The sequence below is a fragment of the Aulostomus chinensis genome, chromosome 1 (genome assembly GCF_037954235.1).
Source record: "Aulostomus chinensis isolate RoL2024-O1b breed Wild chromosome 1, RoL_Achi_v1.0, whole genome shotgun sequence".
NCBI classification, from domain to species: domain Eukaryota; kingdom Metazoa; phylum Chordata; class Actinopteri; order Syngnathiformes; family Aulostomidae; genus Aulostomus; species Aulostomus chinensis.
In genome coordinates, this window is record NC_141320.1 from 27,738,954 (window position 1) to 27,762,515 (window position 23,562).

The 23,562-nt window shown below is 46.2% G+C and overlaps 4 non-coding genes across 4 annotated transcripts; all 4 read right to left on the reverse strand.

Moving 5' to 3' along the window:
- Positions 1-422: 422 nt before the first annotated feature.
- trnaa-ugc (transfer RNA alanine (anticodon UGC)) lies at positions 423-494 on the reverse strand. Its single transcript has one exon. It is a non-coding gene; the product is annotated as a tRNA-Ala (tRNA).
- A 3,817-nt stretch (positions 495-4,311) lies between these two features.
- Positions 4,312-4,393, reverse strand: trnal-aag (transfer RNA leucine (anticodon AAG)). Its single transcript has one exon. It is a non-coding gene; the product is annotated as a tRNA-Leu (tRNA).
- A 2,037-nt stretch (positions 4,394-6,430) lies between these two features.
- Positions 6,431-6,503, reverse strand: trnak-cuu (transfer RNA lysine (anticodon CUU)). The gene has a single exon. It is a non-coding gene; the product is annotated as a tRNA-Lys (tRNA).
- Positions 6,504-14,870: 8,367 nt separating this feature from the next.
- On the reverse strand, positions 14,871-14,952 carry trnal-uag (transfer RNA leucine (anticodon UAG)). Its single transcript has one exon. It is a non-coding gene; the product is annotated as a tRNA-Leu (tRNA).
- Positions 14,953-23,562: the final 8,610 nt, after the last annotated feature.

The window sequence follows — 23,562 nt, forward strand, 5'->3', positions numbered from 1 at the left end:
GAACTGATGAACAGGTGATTTGTCCAAAAGTCAACATCAGATTCATTTCCAGTCTGTGGAAGCAGTTTCATCTTGAGGTTCCAGGTAAGAACAGCCAGCTGTGGGCTGACACACATCTCTTCAGGAGCACTTCTATGCTCCAAACTTGCCAGGTTGAATTGTGTCTGTATTCTGAGGGCAGCAGGAGGACGGAGGAGTGAGGACACACACATTTGGAACTGAGAGCAGCTGTGTGTGGGATTTCCCCTCCAAAGATGAAACCAGCTCCTTCATGCTGGCTATGAAGGCTCACAGTCACACTGACCCAGCTACAAATACTTTGATATGCAACAGACTGGTTTCTCTTCTGGTAGTTTGTTATCAACTGTTGTCACATTTAAGGATCAATTTAGCTGATAAGATGAAGGCTCCAAAGGACCAGCTGGAGATGCCAGGGATTGAACCCGGGGCCTCATACATGCAAAGCATGCGCTCTACCACTGAGCTACACCCCCTCTGTCAGAGTCACTGTTTAACTGATGCAGCAACACAAACACAGACACAACATTTTTATTCTTCATTTTAGGGATAAAAAGGAAGTCAGCCTGTGATCTCAAAGGCTCTGTGATCTCAGTAGTTTCACTGTGATGTCAGCCCACACAACCTTAGACCACAGAGGCAAGTCAGGCTCCAGGAAGCTGAGGCTGCTCCGTTCTCAGTCCAGTCCAGAGTGAAGGTTTCCCTCTCAGAAGCTTTCCAATCCAGCCCAGATCCTCTCTGACTAGCAGGAGTCTTTGACCAGGAAATGAGAATTATATTGAACGTCTGCTCATCCTCAGAATGAAGTAAAAGTATTTGTGTTCCTAAAATAATCTCCAGATGCTAAGATCAGTTATTAACATTGATTGACAGCTCTAAACTGAGCCACCATCACTATACAGTTGCAACTGAAATATTTAGAAATATTTCAAGGAAGCAGCAGGCCCTCATCCGCCCCGGTCCACCCGACTGTGTCCCCTGAGACAGATGACAGCTCACTTCTGGCAGAGGCAGTTAGGTTGAGGACCGTTGCTGATGTCATCAACTGATGTCTCCATCACCAAAGGTGACAGACAGGATGGTCATGGACATAAAACAGAGGTCGAAGAATGAGAAAGAATGGTTGTCCTGACTGAAGTTTAGCTTGAGCTTTTTAATTTGTTACAAAAGAAAGTATTGGTACAAGTAAAGGCAGGCGAACTTTCCACAAATATTCAGAATTAACTTTGACAACCAAAACATGAACCAAGACGACAAAATAGTGAACATGAAAAAGGAACCAGTCCCACCTTCTTGTGTGTTCCTGCTGAAGTAAATGTTTATGAAGATTTGTTGTGTTCTTTTTCCAAAGGTCCAGCCAGCATTGCAGGTCTCAGGAGGAGGAGCCACTTCAGCAGGATCTGTGGGACAAATCCCCCCATGGTGAGACCTGTCCAGCTCCCTGCAGCTCTGCAAGTGTTACCAACTCTTCATTCCAGCTGTTTGGTTGAATCCCATTTTTTCACCTTTGAACCTTTTGAACACTGATGAGGAGGTGAGGCTGGAGGCAAAACCACAACCTCACGTCATCTCACAGGATGAACCAAAATGCCAGACACTTCCTGTCACTGCTCCAGCACCACCTGTCTCCCCTCCATGTCTTTACCATCTGTGCAGCTTCCTGCTGTCCCTGGACCCTCACAGGTGATCGCTCCACCTGGAGCCTCACAGATGGGTTCAAACCTCCCAATACCTGCAGCCCAGCCTCGACCCACTCAGACACAGTCACCCGTTCAAGCTGGGCCTGGTACCACACTCCAGTACAGACAGAGAGAAAGAAGACACACGGGATCCTTTGAAGAAAATGTAATAAAGACAGGAAGCCCCCATCACATTGTCAGTGTTTCAGTGACTGGCATTGGGAAGAGACTGAGACAAAGTCAGTTATGAATGGAGGGCTGAGTTGGAGCAGAGGGGGACAGGATCCTTGGGGTGGACTGTCTTTAGGAGGCTGAGGTGTCTGGTGGTCTTGGTGGACCCTCTGCATCTCAAGCTGAGACAACAGAGTCCTGTGTTCTTGAGTCATTGTCTATAGTCTCTGTTGTTGGAGAGCTCAGTGTGGTCCCTGGTCTAGTGGTTAGGATTTGGTGCTCTCACCGCCGCAGCCCGGGTTCGATTCCCGGTCAGGGAATGAGTTATTTAGAGGTTGAAGGAGAGGTGATCAGGTGGTCCACATGATGGTGGAGGTGATGAACTGTGAATCCATCATGCCTCCACTCTCACCCCCATTGTAGTGTTCTTGGTTCACTCCGCCATGGCCCCATGTTGAAGGGAAACTGTCTCATTCAGGTTCAACCCTTTGTTTGACTCTATTAAGTCACTGACTCTCAAACTCTGTAATCCTCCTTAGTAGCTTTGGTTCCTTGCAGCACAGAAAGTCTGTTCACTGATGTAGGAACTGAAAATCTTAGAGCTCCGGTCCTTCGTTCCTTCCTCCACTGAGCAGAAGAAACACAGAATAGTGGGCAGTTCCTCCTACAGTTCTCAGAAAGTCTGAGGGCACCAAAGAAAGGAGGGAAATGCAATCAATGTTGAATTATTTTACATTTCTTATATTTGATCAAAGATAGAACTTAATAAGCGTCCATCAACCTGCAGGACAAACTCCTTCACTGTGTGGGAGGTTCAGAGTCCCTGGTTTGATTGCAGCTTTGACCTGAGCAGGTGTTCATCCTCATCTCAGTAACAGGGGACACTTTATCACACCAGTGGACAAACATCAGCATTCATCACCCAGCAGCTCCTCTGATCAACAGACCAAGCTGAAGTATTCTGAGAATGAGGGCATGGATCCCTCTACCTCCCACATGCTAAGCTAGCACTCTACCATTGGAGCTAAGTCCCCTTTTGAGCTTCCATTTGAGTTTTCTGTTCCCATCTCTATGGTAACGGTCAGTTTTGACCCACATCTTCAATCAGCTGTAAAATTCACTAAAAACAATTTTCTATCATCCAAGTTGTTTCCATCTCTTGGTTTCCTTGGTAGGCTTCCTTATCCATGGAAATATTGGTTTGAATATTTTGTTGTGGGCCTCTGGACCTTTTTTTAGTCAGTAAACCCTCGATTTCAATTAAAAAAATGATAAAATGAACCTTTGGGTTTGGCATAAAAGTCTTTTTTTCAGCAACAGAACTTTAATATAAACACTAAATGAAAAGCAGAACAAGCCAGAACACAAACTCTGCTCTGCCGTCCTTCCTGGTGACTGGGCATGGACTGCTGGAAGGGGCATTTTCCTCAGAAAGGGACAAGACGTTCATCCACTCTCACCTCTGGCCCTGGGATGAATGTTGGTGCAAGGAGCTGCACCCATCTTTCCCAGACATCCCCAATGGGGGCAAGCTTGTCAGTTCTTGCTCCGGTGTCTCTGTCGTCAAATCTGAGGACTCTTGATGTTCGTTGAAAGTTCTGAAGTGGCCTTGTGGCCCGGAAAATATTTCTGCCTGTCGATGCGTCCCAGAGACGATCAGTGGCCTCACTGCAGGATCTGAACACTCCAGGAAGAAGAAGAACACCAACAGAAGCATCCAGGTGTCCCTCATCAATGTCTTTCCACTTGTCACCATGGACTTTTTTTCCTTTGAGGTTTGTCACAGCAATGCTGACTCTTTTTAGTGACAGTGGCATGAACAGAACCATCAACCATAAACAGCTCCAAACATGTCTTGATGTCACTGCCTCTCGTCACAGCAAACCTTGTGATTCCAGGGCTCATTTTGATGACATCAGCAGCAGCTGCCCTGCCATGTACATCAGGAGATACTGAGCTCCAGCCAATGTTCCCTCTAGTGTCTGGTTATCCTCACAAGCTCCCTGAGCTCACTGAGGACCACTGTGAGCACTGAAACTGGGAGACGGTTCCACAGGAGGGGAGCCTGATAGCTGAAGGCTCTGGCTCCATTCTACTTCTAGAACTCTAGGAACCAACAGTAACCCTGCATCCTGGGAGCGAAGGGTTCTAGCTGGATAATAGGGGACAAGGAGCTCTGTCAGGTAGGAAGGAGCCTGACTGTTGAGGACTTTGATGGTAGAAGGAGAATTTAGAATTCTATTCTGAATGTGACAGGGAGCCATGCAGAGAAGCCAGTACAGGAGAGACATGGTCTCTTCTACCAGTTCTAGTCAACACACGGGCAGCAGTGTTCTGGACCAGCTGGAGAGTTTTCAGGACACACAGGTTTGAAGATACCTGTGGAAGTGAAAGGAAAGGCTGCGAGAGACCTGCCACACCTCTCCTGTGACCTGGGACATGATGGCAGTGGTGGGATTTGAACCCACACCTCCTCAGAGACTGGAGCCTTAATCCAGCGCCTTAGACCACTCGGCCACACTACCTCACTGTGCTGTTCTCTGAGTTGGTCTGCTAAAGGCATGTTGAAGAGGAAGTAACAATGATATCAAACTGATTCTGAAGGGGGACCCCTTTCCTCCCACGGTCACAGGAAGTGACGACAGCGCTGCTAGAGGCAGGAAAGAAATGGTAAAAGGACTCAGTTTGTACAGAGCCTTTCTACCTCAGCAGCACTCAAGGAGCTGAACAATGTCCTCTCATTCACACACTCACACACTGATGCTGAAGGCTGCCATGCAAGGAGCCAACCTACTCATCAGAAGTATTTAGGGGTTCAGTATCTCACTCAAGGACACTTTGACATGGTCACTGGAGAAAGTGAGGATCAAACCAGCCACCCTTTGGTTGCCAGACGGCCACGCTAATCCTGAGTCATGTGACCTGGATAAGATGGTGAACTACAGCTGATCGCCACGCTAGCAAACCTCTTTTGTTTGGTTTGGTTGTTGTTTAGTGACTGTGGATGAATACACAGGAGAAGTTGAGCATAAATTTGTGTTCCCTGTTCACTTGAATATCTGCAGGAGTGTGAGGTGGAAATACTACTTGGAGGAGAATGAGAGTTCAGTCTCAGCGCTATGACCTGTGCTGACACTAAAACATGTCAGCCCACAGAACAAAGATGGCAGTCCTCTGGGAAAGCAGGTACACCACACATACATGAAGAAACCCTACAGGAAACAAATATGTTGCCAGAGACTTTTACTCTGTTTTTGTTGTTTACCCAAGTACAGGATTGGAAGGAGACTGATGGTCGCTGTTTGGGTCATGTGACTGAAGTCATCCAGTCACGTGACTGAAGTCATCCATTCATGTCAGTGATGTCACTTGACAGGACTCTCATTACCAAATCGGCTGCTCTGCAGCACAAGACACAATCATTAGCTCAGTGCTACGTGAGCCAAGAGCAGCAGGTGAGCAGACAAGCCGCGTTACCTGTCCGAAGCAAAACATCCGGCGCGGAAATGACGTCACCCGTCAGGAGCAGCGAGAGAGAGACAGAGAGAGAGATGGGGCAGGGAGGGAATCGCCCCTCTTATGAGTGAGGGCGCCTCCGGTGGTTGGCTGTGCAATTGCCAATTAGGCATGACAGCTCACAGCTGTCTGTGCTGCCACACACCGATTCAGGCCTGGGCTCCTGTCTCGCTGCCAAACTCCGCCTGACTCCGTAGAGCTGGTCAGCCTCCACTCAGTCCTCTTCATTTGGTTGGAGGTCACCATCGTTCATCCTACACACCTTTCCACCTGCCTCTTAGCCGTCTACTTGAAGCTCAGATAAATCCAGGCTAATTCATACCTGCTACTCAATATGGGCCTTAATTACTCTGCTGGAATTATCACTCTGTCTTAAGGGTTTTCTTAATTGTATTAAATCCTCTTTAATTTCCAAGAAGTCTTCCAACTCATTCATTCATGCAAGCCACTGATCCACAAGACCTCATTGATGAGCTTCAACCTGAGACTGAGTGTTTCTCGTTGGACGAGACACCCATTAAATGAGACTCATTGTCAGTCCATTGAAATCTACTGGTGTTCCTGGTGAGTTGATTTAACAACATGAGCTGACAGAATCTACGTTCAGGTAGGAACCACCACATCCAGGGGTCTGGACCTTTGAGCAGGCAGAGCCATCAAAGTAGCAGACTAAGCTAGCAGACATTAGCATTGAGAAGAAACTGATACCTGAGCCTACTTTTGGGTCTGGTCAGGTGATGACACAATAATATGAGATCATTGTCAGACTGACGCCTGCTCAACACTGACCAAACACTATGGCATTGTGGGAAATTTCTGCTTGGCTCGCGCCCATCAATACATATGAAGAAATTTCTCCAGAATCAGAATTGACAGTGGATACAATTGAGTCCACACTGGTTTTTTCATTCTGAGTCGGGTGCAGGTGTGGACCTTCAGACACAGTCTGTGTTTGTGTTGTTCATTCAGTGATTTTTCTTACAATTCCCAATCAAAGCCCCACAGCTGCAGAAAGTGAGAGGACAAGCAGGGATGTTCAAGATGAACGCCCAACGTGGGGCTTGAACCCACGACCCTGAGATTAAGAGTCTCATGCTCTACCGACTGAGCTAGTCAGGCAACATCTGAGTAGCTTCAATAGCCTGAACTGATCAGAGTGAGAGACGCTACAAGCTCTCCATCAGACTCACAGTCACATGAGCCATCACATGATTGATGAATGACCACAAACACCTTCATCTTTGACAAAGAAGTCAAATAAAAGGTGAACCACAGATGAGACACCAGTGGTAAAAACACTAAAGTGCTGTCAAGGAGAAACAGGATACGAGCAAACACACACACAAGTTACAGAGAGAGAACTCTCCCAGAGGGAACCACTCAAAGGAGAACCATAGAGATCATCAGGCTGGATGACCTCATCAACATGAGACAGGTGGATAGGAAACAAGCTCAGAGATGTCAGGAACATGAGATCCAAGTGGTGAGAGAGCAAGAACTGGTGAGGTTCCAGAACCAGGAGTGAGGTGAAGCCTGCATCACCTACTGGGAGCTTTTAGTCTAAGGTTCAACTTGGACTTGAATGATTTCTGCAGAGACAACGTGCAGGGAGGGAATTTGGAGATGAAGAACAAGTTCCTCTCAGGCTTTCATGGAGTTTTCAGGAGTCAAACAGACCCTCCTCTGATTGGTTGTCAGATGTGTTCTCATTGCACCACAGCCTCCAGGTTGAGGGTTCTGATCCTAGTCAGACACATTGACTCTGATGCTGCTGAGCCTGAAGGGAGGATGAAGAAAGGAGTGTCTGAGAGAGCTTCACCAGACAAACTGTCCAGTTGAACAACAAACACTAGTCAGTAGGAATGTTGCTGCTGGGACCCTGATTCAAACCAGGGTTGCTGCAGCCACAACACAGAGGACTGACCACTGGAGGATCAGGGCCTCCTGGAGGCTGAGGTTGGAGCTGCTCTGTCTTTGTCTCACTGAGAGATCAGAGACAATTGGAGTCCACAAAGAAATCATTGAGAAATCAAGGAGAGATCAAAGAAAGAATTCTAAGATTAAAAATAGAACTCTGAGATCAAAGGTTGAAGTTCCCCAAGGTTCAGTTTTAGCTCAGACCCTCTTTAATATCTCTGTACTGCCACTTGTCATCAGGAGACTCAGTATAAACCTCCACAGTCCTGCTGATGTCACTCAGCTGGACATCGCCGTGTCTCCTGGTGACTCAGGACCAGTTGATGTCCATTAACCTGTCATGGAGGCAGAGAACAAAACTGAGGTCTTAATTAAAGCTGGAGGCAGTGTTGTTAGGGCCTGAGCCTCCTTCTGTCCACTGCAGAAAAGTAGCAGGAGTCGTCCTGAATCCAAGGATGTATTTTATGAGAGCGGTGGGACTTGTAGTTTAGGAGGTAGAAGCCTCAGTGTGACACCAAGTGAGAATCAGAGCTGAGCTTCTAAGAGCCCCTCCCCCGCTGCTCTCTGTCAGAGTGGAGAGGAGAGAGGATTTTTGGAGAGTTTGTTGTTTGAAAAAGGCTCATCAATCCCCAGATTGTGGTCAAAAGTTGAATGTAACATATTTTAGTAGGCATTTTTGTCAGGAATGTAGTGAAGTTATTTGTGAAGTGGAGAGAGTTACAGTGTAGACGAGAGAAGCGTCAGTTTGAGGCTATGTGTGTCTGAGGAGACAGCCTCCCATTGGTTTACATTGTAGGGTGAAAAGTGGGTCCTGGACTTTGTCATGACTCAAACAATTTGTAGTTGGTTTCTGTTGGTTTGGTTTGCTTGACTGGTTGTTGTTTGTTGACCTTGCAAATCCATATTTTGGGTTCTGGCTTGTTCTGCTTTTCATTTTGTGTTTGTATTAAAGTTCTGTTGCTGAAAAAATAAATCCAGAGTTTAGTGACTAAAAAAAGGTCCAGAGGCCCACAACTAAATCTTCAAACCAATATTTCCATGGATAAGGAAGCCTAACAAGGTCACCAAGAGATGGAAACAACTTGGAGGATAGAAAACTGTTTTAGTTTATTTGACAGCTGATTGAAGACGTGGGTCAAAACTGACCGTTACCATGGAGATGGGAACAGAAAGCTGACACAAGAGGAAGGTTCCAGCTCTAAAAAAGGAGTTTGATCAAAATCTTGAACTGCCAGTAGAAATATCCTTGTATATGTTGACCTTTGTTGACAGAAGTCACTTTAGCTTGGCAGTGAAGAGAATGGCTGCTAGCTTGACAAAGAACTGCACAAACCAGGTTCAAGCTGGACTTTGGACCCTGGTATCTGCAACGACTCCATCAACTCCTAATCTAGCAGCTCTGCTGGGTCCAACTATTTTACAGAACATTTGACAGACCTGTGGAGCAGTGAGGACACACATGAGTGGACCTTTGCTATCTGGGTGTCCTCCAGTCACGTGACTGAAGTCATCCATTCATGTCAGTGATGTCACTTGGCAGGACTCTCATTGCCGTCTCATTCCAGAAAAGAATCCAGACTCCACCTGTGGCTCCATGATAACTGATGGACCTCTGGTTGGAGGCTGGACGATGATGTTTGGACTGGAAGGAAAACTCCTTGTCCAAATTCCATGGTGTTCAAGTTTAAAGTCCCACAATAAGAAGTAGCTGAATCTGACAGGTGGAGGTTTGGAACTACAAGATGGTGATGTTTTCTTGACTTGATGCTCTGACTGTCAGGGTGGATGACAGCTTCTTCTGTTGCTGCATCTGAGTGGCTAGGATTGGAGGTTTTACCTCCCAAGGTTGTTTGGTTCCAGGGGAAATTTTAAAATTCCAGTCCCCAACCTGGGCTGTTCTGAAACTCTTCTCCTGAATCACTCCTGAGCTGCAGCAAGAACAAATACCAGTGCCAACCAGATCAACTTCATGGCTGCTAACAGCCTCAGACACTTGATTTCCATCAATCTGGAGCCAAGAAGGCCCTCACCTGTGGTTCTCCTCCAGGAGGGTCCAGGTTCTGCCATTGTGGCTCCTGGTGCCACTGCCAGAGAGCCTCAGCTGCACACTGCAACATTTCAACAGGAGATTGACATTCCTTCAAATGTCCTGACATCTGATTCCAATGGTTCTGTTCCATGTTTATATTTCAAATAAATCACACAATGAAAGCTGCCTCAGCTGGTTTAAGAGAGAGAACAAGCTAAGAGATCTGAAACCAGTAAAATATGCTTTTCTGTGTGCAAACTAGTGAGGGGCATGGAAGGATATTTTACCACCAATACAGAACCCAGACTTTAGTCATGTGATGAGATGGCGACTCTGATTATGAAGTTAATGGACAAAATGTGACTTGAAAGAAAACACATTAAAAAATACTAACTAAACTAAATAAATGAATAAAGAAGCAGCACAAATAACGTTTTCTTCTGCACAAATTTACTGGAATTAGACTGTATTTTTGGTTAATGAGTAGATGAAAGAGTGTCACATATATATTATATACATGTGATACATGAACATGGCTTTGGACAAAAGCTCAGTGAAACTGTAGGATTGTAGAATTATTTAAACGTTCCAAGTGGACTATTTCAGGTTTCTAGAAGACGCTTCAGCTCTCATCCAAGAGGCGTCTTCAGTTTTCTTCACTGATGGGAGGATTTATGGCTCTAAGGGGGCGGGACCTTCTCCAGAGGTGATTGACACATGTGAGCTCTGGGTGTCAGAGTTGTTTTGGTCAGGATGTGAAAGGGAAGTTGACTCAACTGGTATCTGTGTCAGTTGAAAGCCTCACAGTTCAGAGTCTTTCCATAATCTAGGAGTAGAAACCAAAGTCTCCTGCGATACGGATGGGATTGGAACCCACGCCTGCAGAGCACAATAGATTAGCAGTCCATCGCCTTAACCACTCGGCCACCTCATCTGCTAACAGCAACCCTGACCTTTGAAACAGCTGAACTCTTTGGAGCCCATTTGTCAGAAATGGACCCAGCAGGAGCCACTGAACACAACTCTGACATCATCAGGCTTCTTCCCAGCAGCTTGGTGCTCCAGAGGGAAGAATCCAGACCATCGCTACATCATCAGAGTGAACACCAGCTGATGCTGACCAGTTTAGGTCAAGGAGGTGAAGCCCACATCAAGGAAACAAGCCTCCTATCACTGTCCTGTGCTGAGTTTCTTTAAAAAATGTGAGACAACCTCAAGAGTTTCTGTTTCCTGTGTTGGACTTTGGCTCAGAGAATCAGAGCCAATCAGAAGCTTGTTGGTCTTGGATGCTGGTCATCAGGGGCAATGAGGGGCTCAGTGTCTTGCTCAAGGACACTTCAACATGGTCACCAGCTGAAGTGAGAACTGAACCAGCAACTCTGCTAGACGGCCACTCTGCCTCCAGGCCGTGCTCCCCTAACCTGAATCATCATGATGTCATTATTTGTTGCTTTAATTCACCAAATGTGTGACGTGGTGAGTTTGTCAGGAGTTTAAAGACCAAAGTTGTGAGCACACAGAGAAGTAAACCTGTCAAAGCTGCTTCACTTGATGAGTGAAACTGAGGAACTGATAGAAGAGCAACAAAGAAAATGGAGTCAGAAGGTCGTCTTCTTCACCGCTCAGTCACAACACTGACACACACACACACACACACACACACACACACACAAATAGTTTGTCTTTGAGAGAGGACAAAAAATGTTTGACTGTGCTGACATGAACTTTCATTGTCTAATTTCAGTCTCCTACAAAAGTGTGTGAATGTGGTCGTTGTGGCCGAGTGGTGAAGGCGATGGACTAGAAATCCATTGGGGTCTCCCTGCTCAGGTTGGAGTCCTGCCAACAATGTTAAACTGTTGACAATTTAAATTTGACTCATTTTTCCTCCACACTGTCCTTCATCACAGCATTTAACATCAGGACTGCTCCCAGATCAGCTCCATGACCTCATCCCTGCACCAGAGTACCGCCCAAGTTCATCAAAAACGGCCAAGAATAAATATATAATATGTATATAATGTGAACACACCTGTACAGGTGCGTTAACGTGCTTAATAATAGAGAATGAATGAAGGGTGCGTTCAGAGTGGAGTGCAGTACCACAGTCAGGCCAGCAGGTGGGGCTTTCGTTGGTGCTGTCTACCTAATTGCGGTATCTGTGCTCTGCCAGCAGAGGTTGTGCTTCACCACCAATCTTCTAGGGTGTCTGAGTGGTGCCGCCATGTTTAGGTTGTAGCAGGAGGCTGTAGCTGTAGGTCGTAGCAGGAGGACGTAGGTTGGTACTTGACAATTTGGATGTAGCGAAAGTCACGTGATGAATGGAGGGCTGAGTTGGAGCAGAGGGGGGCAGGATCCTGGGGGTGGACTGTCTTTAGGGGGCTGAGGTGTCTGGTGGTCTTGGTGGACCCTCTGCATCTCAAGCTGAGACCACAGAGTCCTGTGTTCTTGAGTCATTGTCTATAGTCTCTGTTGTTGGATGTTGTTGTTATTTAGAGGTTGAGGGAGAGGTGATCAGGTGGTCCACATGATGGTGGAGGTGATGAACTGTGAGTCCATCATGGCTCCACTCTCACCCCCATTGTAGTGTTCTTGGTTCACTCTGCCATGGCCCCATGTTGAAGGGTGACTGTCTCATTCAGGTTCAACCCTTTGTTAGACTCTATTAAGTCACTGACTCCTGCAAGGACAAACTCTGTAAAATATATCCATGGTGAGGCCTCACTCAGGAACTAGAACACCAAAGATGAACTGCACTTCATCCGTCAAGCTCAGTTGTGTTGGTGTTCTATGAAGTACTGCCTTCAGAAAGGCACCAAGGATGTCCTGTTGGTCCTCACTGTCCAGGTAGACAGGCTCAGGAAGAGGATCACACAACGAAAATACAGTACAAATAAATACATCCATCAATCCATTGTCTTCCGCTCATTCCTACACATTAAGGGTCACGGGGGGGTGGAGCCTATCCCAGCGTCAACGGGCTGAACCCTGAACAGGTCGCCAGTCCATCGGTGGGCCAACATAGAGAAACGAACAACTATTCACACTCACATTCATACCTACGGTCAATTTAGAGTAGTCAAAGTACAAATACATATTTATTTTTAAGAATCAATGTGTTACAAGTACGTTCAGGAAAAAACTAACCAAAATGTTCTTAAAAAAACAAAAAAAAATGTTCTTAAAAAAACAAAAAAAAATGTTGTTAAAAAAACAAAACAAAAATGTTCTTAGCAAAAACCTCTTCACCGTGTGTGTACCGCACATCTGTAAAGTGAGTGTGTGAGAGTGTGTGAGCGTAAGTGTGTAACAGTCAGTGAGCGTGACAAGAACTCCTGAAACGCTTCATCAAAGTGCTTTCAAATCTTGTTCAACTGCAACATCGTCCATTCAAACCTGACCTCATCGGTTTGGCATTGTGAAGTTTGTCACTTCAAATCTTCATTCAAGACAATTTCACCTTTAATGCGTGGACTTTGGGGGACAGTTGAAGTCCATCCAGATCCAAGAGAAGTTTTTGAAACACTTCAGAAGTGTAGCACAGTCGTGGGGGGCATGCAAGGTTGAGGGCACCCATCAGTCCCATTAGCAGTGCACAGGCCTGGGCAGCATTCCTGCATGTAGGCAAAGTCAGAGTAGTCAAAAAAGTACATCCAACTCTGTAGCGCCACCTAAGTAGAATACCAATGTTTGAGATCCTGCTTGTTCAGCATGAATGTTCCAGCAGTGGTCACCTACCTGTGTACTTTCCAATAGTCACCAGTCGCTCTTGGTGCCACCCCTGGTTGCGCCAGTGTCTCCAACAGTGTCTCCAACAGTGTCTCAGCAGCGCCCGTGATCTTAGCAGGACTGATGAGCCTGTGGTTCAGGAACAGGTCCTTTCTAATTGTGCAGATGAGGTTTCTGTTCCAAAGCCTGCATTGTATGTTTTCATGCAAGAAGACACATCACCTCCAGCTGAGACCTGCCAGGTGGTCCTGCTTCATTCAACTCTGCTGCCTCTGCCACTGCCCTGACTGGTGAGGCTGACAGCAGGTTCTCTCTCATCTAAACTCTCTGTTTACAATGGAGGCTGAAATCCTTGTGATTGGTGGTTCAATCATCAGGTCTGTTGAACTCCCAGGTGCCAAATTTGTGGACATTATTGAACGTCTCCAGGACTCATCGATCTCCACCCCTCCTGCAGGTTCTCCCTGTCTCTGTGTGGGTTCTCTCTGGTACTCCAGCTTCCTCCCACAGTCCAAAGACATCAAGAGGGTAGTGGTTACCTGAACACTCTAAATGACTGTGAGTGTGAATGGTTGTCTGTCTGTGTGTGTTGGTCCTGGGATGGACTGGCGACCCATCAAGGGTGAACCCCCTCCTCACCTGATGTCAGCTGTGATAGGCTCCACCCCCACGAACCATTGCAGACAATCAGTATAGAAATGGAAACTTAGCTGCTATGTTGAATCACTAAAACCTTCTGAAGTCTACTTTTGCTTCAGTGGTAAAGTAGAATGTTATTAACTCTCTCAATGGTTTGAATTCTGATTTCCACCTCTTTTTATCAGATCCACATTTCAAAACAACCAGGTTTATTTGGCTCCTTTCTTTTAGCAGAGGACAGTTTTGATCCATCAACCTCTGGTTCTGGTCCCAGCTCTCTTCCTCTGCTCCTCTCTGCTCTACCATCTATTGAACAGGTCTTGATTTAGGAGAGCAGGACTGAGACAAGAACAGGAATGTGAGAGTTGAAGGTTCACAATTTGGCTCTGAAGCCTCAGCAGGTAAAGATTCATCTCTTATTTCAGAGGTGATTTGAAGAATTCATTGTTGCTGAACTGTTGATGCTTCAATTTCTGGACGTTCACTGGTGGAATGTTTGAGGGTCAGAGGTGAAAAGAGGACAAGTGCACCTGTTGTGTGTGATGGGGCACCAGCATGGAGGAAGTTGTCAAACATTTCCAGGAAATAGAGTGAAACTTCAAGTAAAGAATTAAAATGATTTAATTCTGTGTTTAACTCCCAGGCCTCTGGAATAAAACCCAAGGAACAACTGACCACCTCACCATGACTTCACCCTGATAACCAGGAGGTAACCTGGTAGTCAGAGCAGCGGTGCTCAGGTCTGTGGACTCAGAGGAGGGTTCTTCTTCTGGTCCTGGGTTTGAAGACATCAGCAGCCTTGTTGGAGTCAACTGGGATGTTCCTCTCAATAGACAGCAGCATTAAATCAGAGAGCCTGTCTGCTCCATGGCTCCTCCTGAGCTGGTCCTGGATCAGCTTCAGTTTGGAGAGTCTCCGTTACACTGGAGCAGAGGTCACTGGCAGTGCTGCATATACTGGGAGGAGCCTGTGGCTCTGGGTACACTGTGCCCATGTTGTTGGCTTGAAGGCAGCTCAGCGTTACTGCACATTGTTGTTTTGGAGAGTTCAAGATGAGGAGAACACCTCAAGTTCAGGACATTTTCTTCCCAGAGTGATAAAAGCAGCCAACACCTCCAGCTCAGAGAGGCTGGGAGAGACCTGCCACACCTCTCCAGAGACCTGGGACATGACAGCAGTGGTGGGATTTGAACCCACACCTCCTCAGAGACTGGAGCCTAAATCCAGCACCTTAGACCACTCAGCCACACTACCTCACTGAGCTAGTCAGTGAGTTGGTCTGCTAAAGGCATGTTGAAGAGGAAGTAACAATGATTTCAAACTTATTCTGAAGGGGGACCCCTTCCCTCCCATGGTCACAGGAAGTGACGACAGCACTGCTTGAAGAAGCCGGGGAAAAAATGGTAAAAGGACCCAATTTAAACAGAGCCTCTCTACCTCAGCAGCCACGCTAGCAAACCCCCTTTGTTTGGTTGTTGTTGTTTAGTGGCTGTGGATGAACACACAGGAGAAGTTGAGCATGAATCTGTGTTCCTGTTCACTTGAATACATGCAGGAGCAGCAGGTGGAAATACTACTGTTTATTGTTGTTCTGATTTCAGAACTGTTGACAAAACAGTGTCAGATTAAAGCATCTCCACCTTCCAGATGCTGGTCTCCTTCTGGGGTCCTGACTGACCTCCATCTTGTGTTCTGGATCCACCTGAACCCAGCAGCTCCAGATCCCTGAACTCCTTACAGGGATAGAAAATGGCTGCTGGATGGAAGTCCCCCAACTGTGGTTGTTCTGAAACTCTTCTCCTCAGTCACTCCTGAGTTGACACTGAGATGGAAACTCTGAGTATCAGGTTCAGAACAGCTGATCTGAGTTGGTCCAATCAGCTGTGAGTGTGTTCACCTTGAGTGTCACACGTGCACATCCACGACAAAATGACATCATCAAAGGAGCCCCGATACCACGAGTCACCATGACAACCAAGAACAAAATAACAAGTTACTTTGAAACAAGACCTTCATATATTTATGATGACATCACCAATATGAGCCTTCCCAGTCTGTCAGGGGGTAGAATTCAGTCAGCACCAATAACAGGAGAGTCAGAGTTTAGACATCAAAGACAGACATTAAAGTCTCTGATAAAACAAAAATATAGTGTAGTACACTGGAAAAGAATATTGCAATATATTAAATATGATGTTTCCATGGAGGGGCAGTTTAACATTTTTATTCTTGGATGCATTTATATTTTAGAATCAGAAAGGCAGTGACAATGACATCATCAAGACAAAACGTGGTGTTACAAAGGTGAGGTGAGCAATTTTAACAATCAATCCAAAATTTAGGCCTGAAGTTAGAAAATAATATTCGCTAGCCAGCAATGTTAGCTAGTTAATGTTAGCAAGCTGGCAATATTTAGCACCACCAACTAGTTAAACAAGGTCAACAGCTGTTATGATGATGGTCACATGATTTAACCTTCCTCCTGTGTGACTTGTTGGAGGTTTTAAATGCATCAAAGAACCACATCAATTTGTTGACTGCATCAAGGCTTTCTGACTTTGTCAAGAACCTCTAGTTCAACCAAATCAAACCAACAAATGTTGTTCACTGAATGATCAAATAGTGAGGGTCTGTCTGGACCAGTTATCAAAATAAGATGATAAAGCAACAATCAGAGCCAAACCTGAAGTCAGAAGTGCACTGTCAGCAACACTGCCAGCAGCTCCTCTCCCAGTCATGGGAGCTTCAGGGACTCTCATCAGCCTCGTTCTCCCATCGACCTGCACAACAACACAACAAACAAAGACGGCAGGTCCAGTGTGGTCCTGATAAGACCACTGGACTGCAGGGTCCCAGTATCACTGGTGACAGTGGTTTTACCAGCTGGGACCTTGGACAAGAACTTCTCAGAGGAAACTCATCATGGTGGCACAGAGAAGAGAACTAGACCTGAGCTGCCTGCTGGAACCTAGCAGGTGAAGGACAGAGCTCCACCTCTTTAGAGACACCACCACTGTGGGCTCATGTTGGCAAAAGAAGTGGGTCAGTTTTTGACACACACACACACACACACACACACACACACACACACACACACACACACACACATGCATGTTCTTACACACAGAGACTTTTCCTCTGTTTTTGTTTTTTACTGGTTTTGAACCAGTCAGTGGTTTCTGTTGGTTTGATTTGCTTGACTGGTTGTTGTTTGTTGACCTTCCAAATCCATATTTTGGGTTCTGGCTTGTTCTGCTTTTCATTTTGTGTTTGTATGAAAGTTCTGTTGCTGAAAAAAAGACTTTTTTGCCTTTTTCTTGAAATAAATTTATGAGGGTCTAAACTGACCCATAACACCATGGATGTTCCAATAGTGAATGATATTAAAATGAATACTAAATCAAACCAGTCCATGTCAGAGATGTGTTCTAACACCCTCAGTAACGGTCAGGAAACACAACAACCTTTGGTTCATTTCTAGGATTTTCTTGAGGTTCATTTTACCATTTTTTAAACTGAAATTGAGGGTTTAGTGACTAAAAAAAGGTCCAGAGGCCCACAACTAAATATTCAAACCAATATTTCCATGGATAAGGAAGCCTAACAAGGAAACAAGAGATGGAAACAACTTGGAGGATAGAAAATTGTTTTAGTTTATTTTACAGCTGATTGAAGACGTGGATCAAAACTGACCGTTAACATAGAGATGGGAACAGAAAGCTGACACAAGAGGAAGGTTCCAGCTCTGAAAAAGGAGTTTGATCAAAATCTTGAACTGCCAGTAGAAATATCCTTTTGTATGTTGACCTTTGTTGACAGAAGTCACTTTAGCTTGGCAGTGAAAAGAATGGCTGCTAGCTTGACAAAGAACTGCACAAACCAGGTTCAAGCTGGACTTTGGACCCTGGTATCTGCAACGACTCCATCAACTCCTAATCTAGCAGCTCTGCTGGGTCCAACTATTTTGCAGAACATTTGACAGACCTGTGGAACAGTGAGGACACACATGAGTTGATCACATGATCCACTGAAGCACCATTTTACCTGCCACTGAGGTCACCAACATGAGCTGGAGTTGGGAATCTTGAACTGAACCTGGTATCACAGCGACACCTGCTGCTGCAAAATGGAACAGCAACACTGAACCAAGTACAGGATTTGAGGGAGACTGATGGTCGCTGTTTGGGTTTTTGAAGAACAAGGAGGGCGTGGCTTCAAGCTGGATTCTCAGAGACTATTTCCCCAACCTCTACATTGGCATCTACACTGTCCTCCAGTCATGTGACTGAAGTCATCCAGTCATGTGACTGAAGTCATCAGTCATGTCAGTGATGTCACTCTGCAGGACTGTCACTGCCATCACATTATAGAAAAGAACCCAGACTCCACATTTATGGGGCAGTTTTGGTCTTTAAACACTTCACAGTTCCAGGTGATTTAGTCTGGCTCAAGATCTTCAGATCAACCCAGGACAGAAGGCTATGACTCCATTGGATTGTATCGTTGGAGCATTCAGAGATCTGGTGGATCTCAGTAGGAGCTGGATTTATCCACTGAATGATGCTGGTCAATGTGATCCTGCTCCTTCATCTCTAAGGCTGACAGAGCAGGAGGACCTGACTGAGAAGAAAGCTCCCCTTGAGCAGCTTCAGTCTCTGTGTGACAACACACAGGCAGAAAACCAGAATTTGAGGGAACAAGTTTCTACTCTTGAAAGTGAGAATAAAAGAGCAATCCAGGAGCTCCAGAACCTCACTGCTGTGGTGGCCAACCTCAAAATGGACCAGGACAAGAACCAGACTCAGATAGAAGATCTGATCGCAACAGTCCACAGTCTTCAGTGTGAGGGGAGGAGGGTTGATGGAGAGAACAATGAGCTCAGAAAAGAGCTGACCCACGTTCAGTCTCTGAGGGAGAGTGAACAGGTGGAGATGAAATGTCTTGAGGAAGACCTGACTGAGAAGAAAAGTGCTCTTGATCAGCTTCAGTCTCTGTGTGACAAGAGATGGACAGAAAACCAGAATTTGTGGGGACAGGTTTCTAGTCTTGGACAAGAGAAGATCATTGCATATCAGCTGGTAGAGAACATGTCTGCCATGGTGGGCAACCTTGAATCTGTGAGGGAGGAGAACCAGACTCAGATCAGAGACCTGAACACACAAGTCCACAGTCTTCAGCATGAGGTGAAGATAGTTTACAAGGAGAAGTGTGACCTCAAGTGTGAGCTCAACTCCATCCAGGCAGAGAAGAACAAAATGAGGGAAGAACTCACTGAGAAGAAGACGACTCTTGAACAGCTGAGGTCCCAGAGTGAGGAGAGAGAGGCAGAAAATGGATGTTTGAGGAGACGAGTTTCTACTGCATCTCAGGAGACAGAGACCTTCACTGCTGAGTTGGCCCACCTTGAATCAAGGAAGGACCAGGACCCCACAAAGACTGGCAGTCTGAAAGGTGAAGTTCAGAGTCTTCTATGTGCAGTGAGAACACAAAAGAAGAAAAGGAGCAGTGCTCATTGGGAAATCCTGGGAAATCTTCATGATTTAAAAAGCTGTTTGAAAGAGGAAAATCATGGCCTTCAAGCGAAGGTTCAGCGAACTTCTGAAGACCAAACAGACTCTCCCCTACATCCAGCCAGAGAAGAGCAAACAGACACTCCCCTACGTCCAACCAGGGAAGAGCAAACAGACACTCCCCTACGTCCAGCCAGGGAAGAGCAAACAGACTCTCCCCTACGTCCAGCAAGGGAAGAGCAATCAGACACTCCCCTACGTCCAGCCAGGGAAGAGCAAACAGACTCTCCCCTACGTCCAGCCAGAGAAGAGCAAACAGACTCTCCCCTACGTCCAGCCAGAGGAGAGCAAGCAGACTCTCCCCTACGTCCAGCCAGGGAAGAGCAAGCAGACTCTCCCCTACGTCCAGCCAGGGAAGAGCAAACAGACTCTCCCCTACGTCCAGCCAGAGAAGAGCAAGCAGACTCTCCCCTACGTCCAGCCAGAGAAGAGCAAGCAGACTCTCCCCTACGTCCAGCCAGAGAAGAGCAAACAGACTCTCCCCTACGTCCAGCCAGAGAAGAGCAAGCAGACGCTCTCACATGTTCTTCTGCAGAGGAGCGACGGCATTCTGCTGCATGTCCTGCAACTGAAAAGCAGAATGATGGGGGTACCCTGGAGACTGGACCTGCTGCGGGTCAAACCAGAGGTCTACTGAGCCGTGTGACATCTGGTGTAGAAGATGCTCTGTTCATGTTCATAGTTTTTTCTTTGTGTGCTTTTCCTCAACTTTGTTTTCTTTGTTTGTTATATATGATGATACCTTGATCACCACAGCAGTTGATCCCAGCTTGATTAGCTGAGTGCTTTGCAGTCTAAAGCACTTTAGTGACACCTGTGGGGTCCCTTATCCTCCCTGACCACAGGGATTCAGCCTCACTGAAGGAGAGTGAACCTTCCAGGTTGCAGCTCCTAGAATCTGGAACGCTCTCCCACTGGACATGAGGACGCTGTGGACACCTTCAGAAAGAAGCTAAAGACCCATTTGTTTAGTAATATTATTGTTCATGATGGAATCGTCCCTCTGTACCTGCCCACACAGGTCAAGAGGTCAAATGATTCCTTGTTTAAAACAGCTCTTCCATCACATGGATGTGCATCCCAACAGTCAGAGCTCACAGACGCTCCTATTCCTCCAGTGGGAGGCACTAGGAGTGACTGATGAGGGTCAGGGGGGTCAGGCTAGTCCAGATAGTGGGTCTGTATGAGGATGTTAGGGAGGGATAAGGTAGTGGCAGAGTTCAGGCTGTAGTTGTGCTCCAACAGTTAAGACAGGGCAGACAAAAAATGACCTCCTGATGGCGTTAGGAGTGACTCTTACAAGAACCAATCAGTGACAGTGGGTGGTGACCTGCTCATGTGACGCTTGTGTTGATGATTACTGGGTCTCCTCCATGCTCATTTATCATGAATGAATCCCTCTGAGTAAAACACCTGATGTCTCCTGAGTTGTTTCACAAAATGTGTGTGTGTGTGTGTGTGTGTGTGTGTGTGTGTGTGTGTGTGTGTGTGTGTGTGTGTGTGTGTGTGTGGGCAATAACTACAAGTTATCTATGTATAAATCAAACAATTATTCATCAGTTGGATACATTGACAGTGGAAGTTCAGGTTTCCTGTAATTCAGTTTGCAGACGACACAGAAAACTGCCCCTGACCCCTCCCCTCATTCTGGAGGCTTTAACATGAAAATGAAAATGCTGACAGACACAAATGCAAATCAGGGTATCTAACCAGAGGTGACATATCTTTTCATACTTTTCTTTTTATATTTGTTATATATGTTCTGTATGGTTATATTTGTTATGGTTGTTATGGAGTTGATGGTTATTATCTCTGTTTCTTGTGTCTTTGTCTTTGTTGTCCTCCCCTTCATCCGTCCTGGATTTTTGACCTTGGTTGCAGGAAGCGTGTGACCTCAACTCCTTTTTCTGTGTTGCTGAACGTAGAGCCTTGCTTCATTGTGCTCGCTAAAGTGTGATCCTCCCTGCTAATTCCTTATTTCATTGACTAATTACCCACCAAAAATTAATCCCTAATTGCTTTATTTGGCTGAAGTTTAAAAGACCATCATTCTGGTAGCAACAGTCTTTCTGCCTTATAAATTTTGCACTCTAAGTTAACGATGGCTTCTCCCTCTTGTTCTCCTCTCTCCTGCTCAGAGTGCCACATGTTTTGTTCCTCCTCTGCCTCCTTTAGTGATACTGATAAGTGTGTTAAATGTAGTTTTTTGTTGTGTTGGAGGTGAGGCTTAGCGATGTTGAATTGGACCTGCAGCGGCTCTGCACCAAAAGCTGCGAGAGCTAGCCAGCCCTCACTAGCTGGTGCAGACCGCCTTAGCTTAGCGCCTAGCTTAGGCCCAACTAGCGCTCCCCCAGCAGCTCCCAAGCATCTGGGAGAGCGCCAAGAAAAGTTGGGCCTAAGCTAGGATGTGCTTGCTCATGAAGAATTGTTGGGTGTAAATTCATTTAAGGAGTGTTGAACTGGACCTGTTCTACTTGTAAAGTGTAACTTTTGTTACTTGGTGCTTTACAGGGTGATGACTTGACTTCATTGCAGCTTTGACCTGAGCAGGTGTTCATTCACATCTCAGTAACAGGGGACACTTTATCACAGCAGTGGACAAACATCAGCATTCATCACCCAGCAGCTCCTCTGATCAACAGAACAAGTTAAAGTATTCTGGAGAATGAGGGCATCGATCCCTCTACCTCTCACATGCTAAGCGAGCGCTCTACCATTGGAGCTAATTCCCTGCTAATGAGCAGCAGATGATGCAGGTTGACCTTCATGCAGGGTTGAATGAGCGTCACCAGTTGAAGCTTCTCTGGTTGACCAATGTAATGGAGACCAAGGGTTCCATGACATCAATGATTAATTGAAGGTAGCATTTGTCTTGGTATTAACAGTTTATGTAAATTAGAGGCACACACACATGTTAAGGGTCAGGTTTATTGAATCAGCAAACATGTGAAACATTTTCTATGCCATGTGTTCCAGGGAGGGACCTGGGAAGCACAGGGGGACCGGCCATCCTGCCTGTGGAAAATGTAGACCCCAGTGTCAGTCAGTGGGAATCACTGTGCAAGGCCTGGTATTTAGTGTTGATCTAGTTTGTCTCATGTAAATGTGGCAGTTTCAGTCGTCACGGTCAGTCCTCACCTCTTCCTGGTGGTTTCCTTAAAGGGGGTGGAGCCAAAAGGGGAGAGTGGCCCAAGGAAGCTCCTTAGGAGCTGTAGGTGCAAACCTTTGGTCCCAGATGGGGGGGGGGGGGGGGGGTACTGATTGTAGAGCCTGGTTGTGGTTTGTTTTATTTGTTCTTTCAGCAGAGGATGGTTTCAATCCATTGACCTCTGGGTTCTGGGCCCAGCTCTCTTCTGCTGAGCCACTCTGCTGGAGCAGGATTGTGAAAAGAAGAGGGATCTGAATTTCAAATGTTTTACATTGATAGGCTCCAGCCCACCCCCACCCCCCTCGATAAGTGGAAGAAAATGGATGTTTCCCAGTTTGGTCATGACATTCCCTTTTTTTAACCTGTCCTGCAGGAAATGGAAATGGAAATTTAGCTGCCATGTTGAAAAAGAAAAACCTTTTGAAGTCTACTTTTGCTTCAGTCAGAAAGTGGACTGTTGTTAACTCTCACAATCATTGGTGATTGTGGAGGAAGAAAAAATCCTTATGAACCTCTTTTTAACAGACACACATTTCTAAAGATGCAGGTTCATTTTATTTTTCTTCTTTTAGCAGAGGATGGTTTTGATCCATCGACCTCTGGGTTCTGGGCCCAGCACGCTTCCTCTGCTCCACTCTGCTCTACCATTGACTGAACAGTCGTTGTTTTAGGAGAGCATTCTCTGTCTTTGTCTCTGCCCTGCTCTCCTGCTCTCTTTCCCCCCACCCGGTCAAAGCAGAAGGCCGTCCCCACTGATCCTGGATCTGCTCCACGTTCCTGCCTGTTAAAAGGAAGGTGTTCATCACCACTGTTGCAGGATGTGCTGCTGGTGGAGAATTGTTGGGTGTAGATTCATTGAAGCAGTTTGGTGCTGGACCTGCTCTACTAGTAAAGAGTCATGAGAGAACTTTGTTGTGACTTAACACACACACACACACACACACACACACACACACACACACACACACACACACACACACACACACACACACAATCCTAAACAGGATAAGTGGAAGAAAATGGATGGATGGATGTTTCCCAGTGTGGCTCTGCAGCAGGAGGTCTTGTAGAAACAGGGACTGACCTGACACCAGCTCCCTCTGGAACAATGGTTCATTCATTCATCGGTGCCAGGAGGCCTAAAAA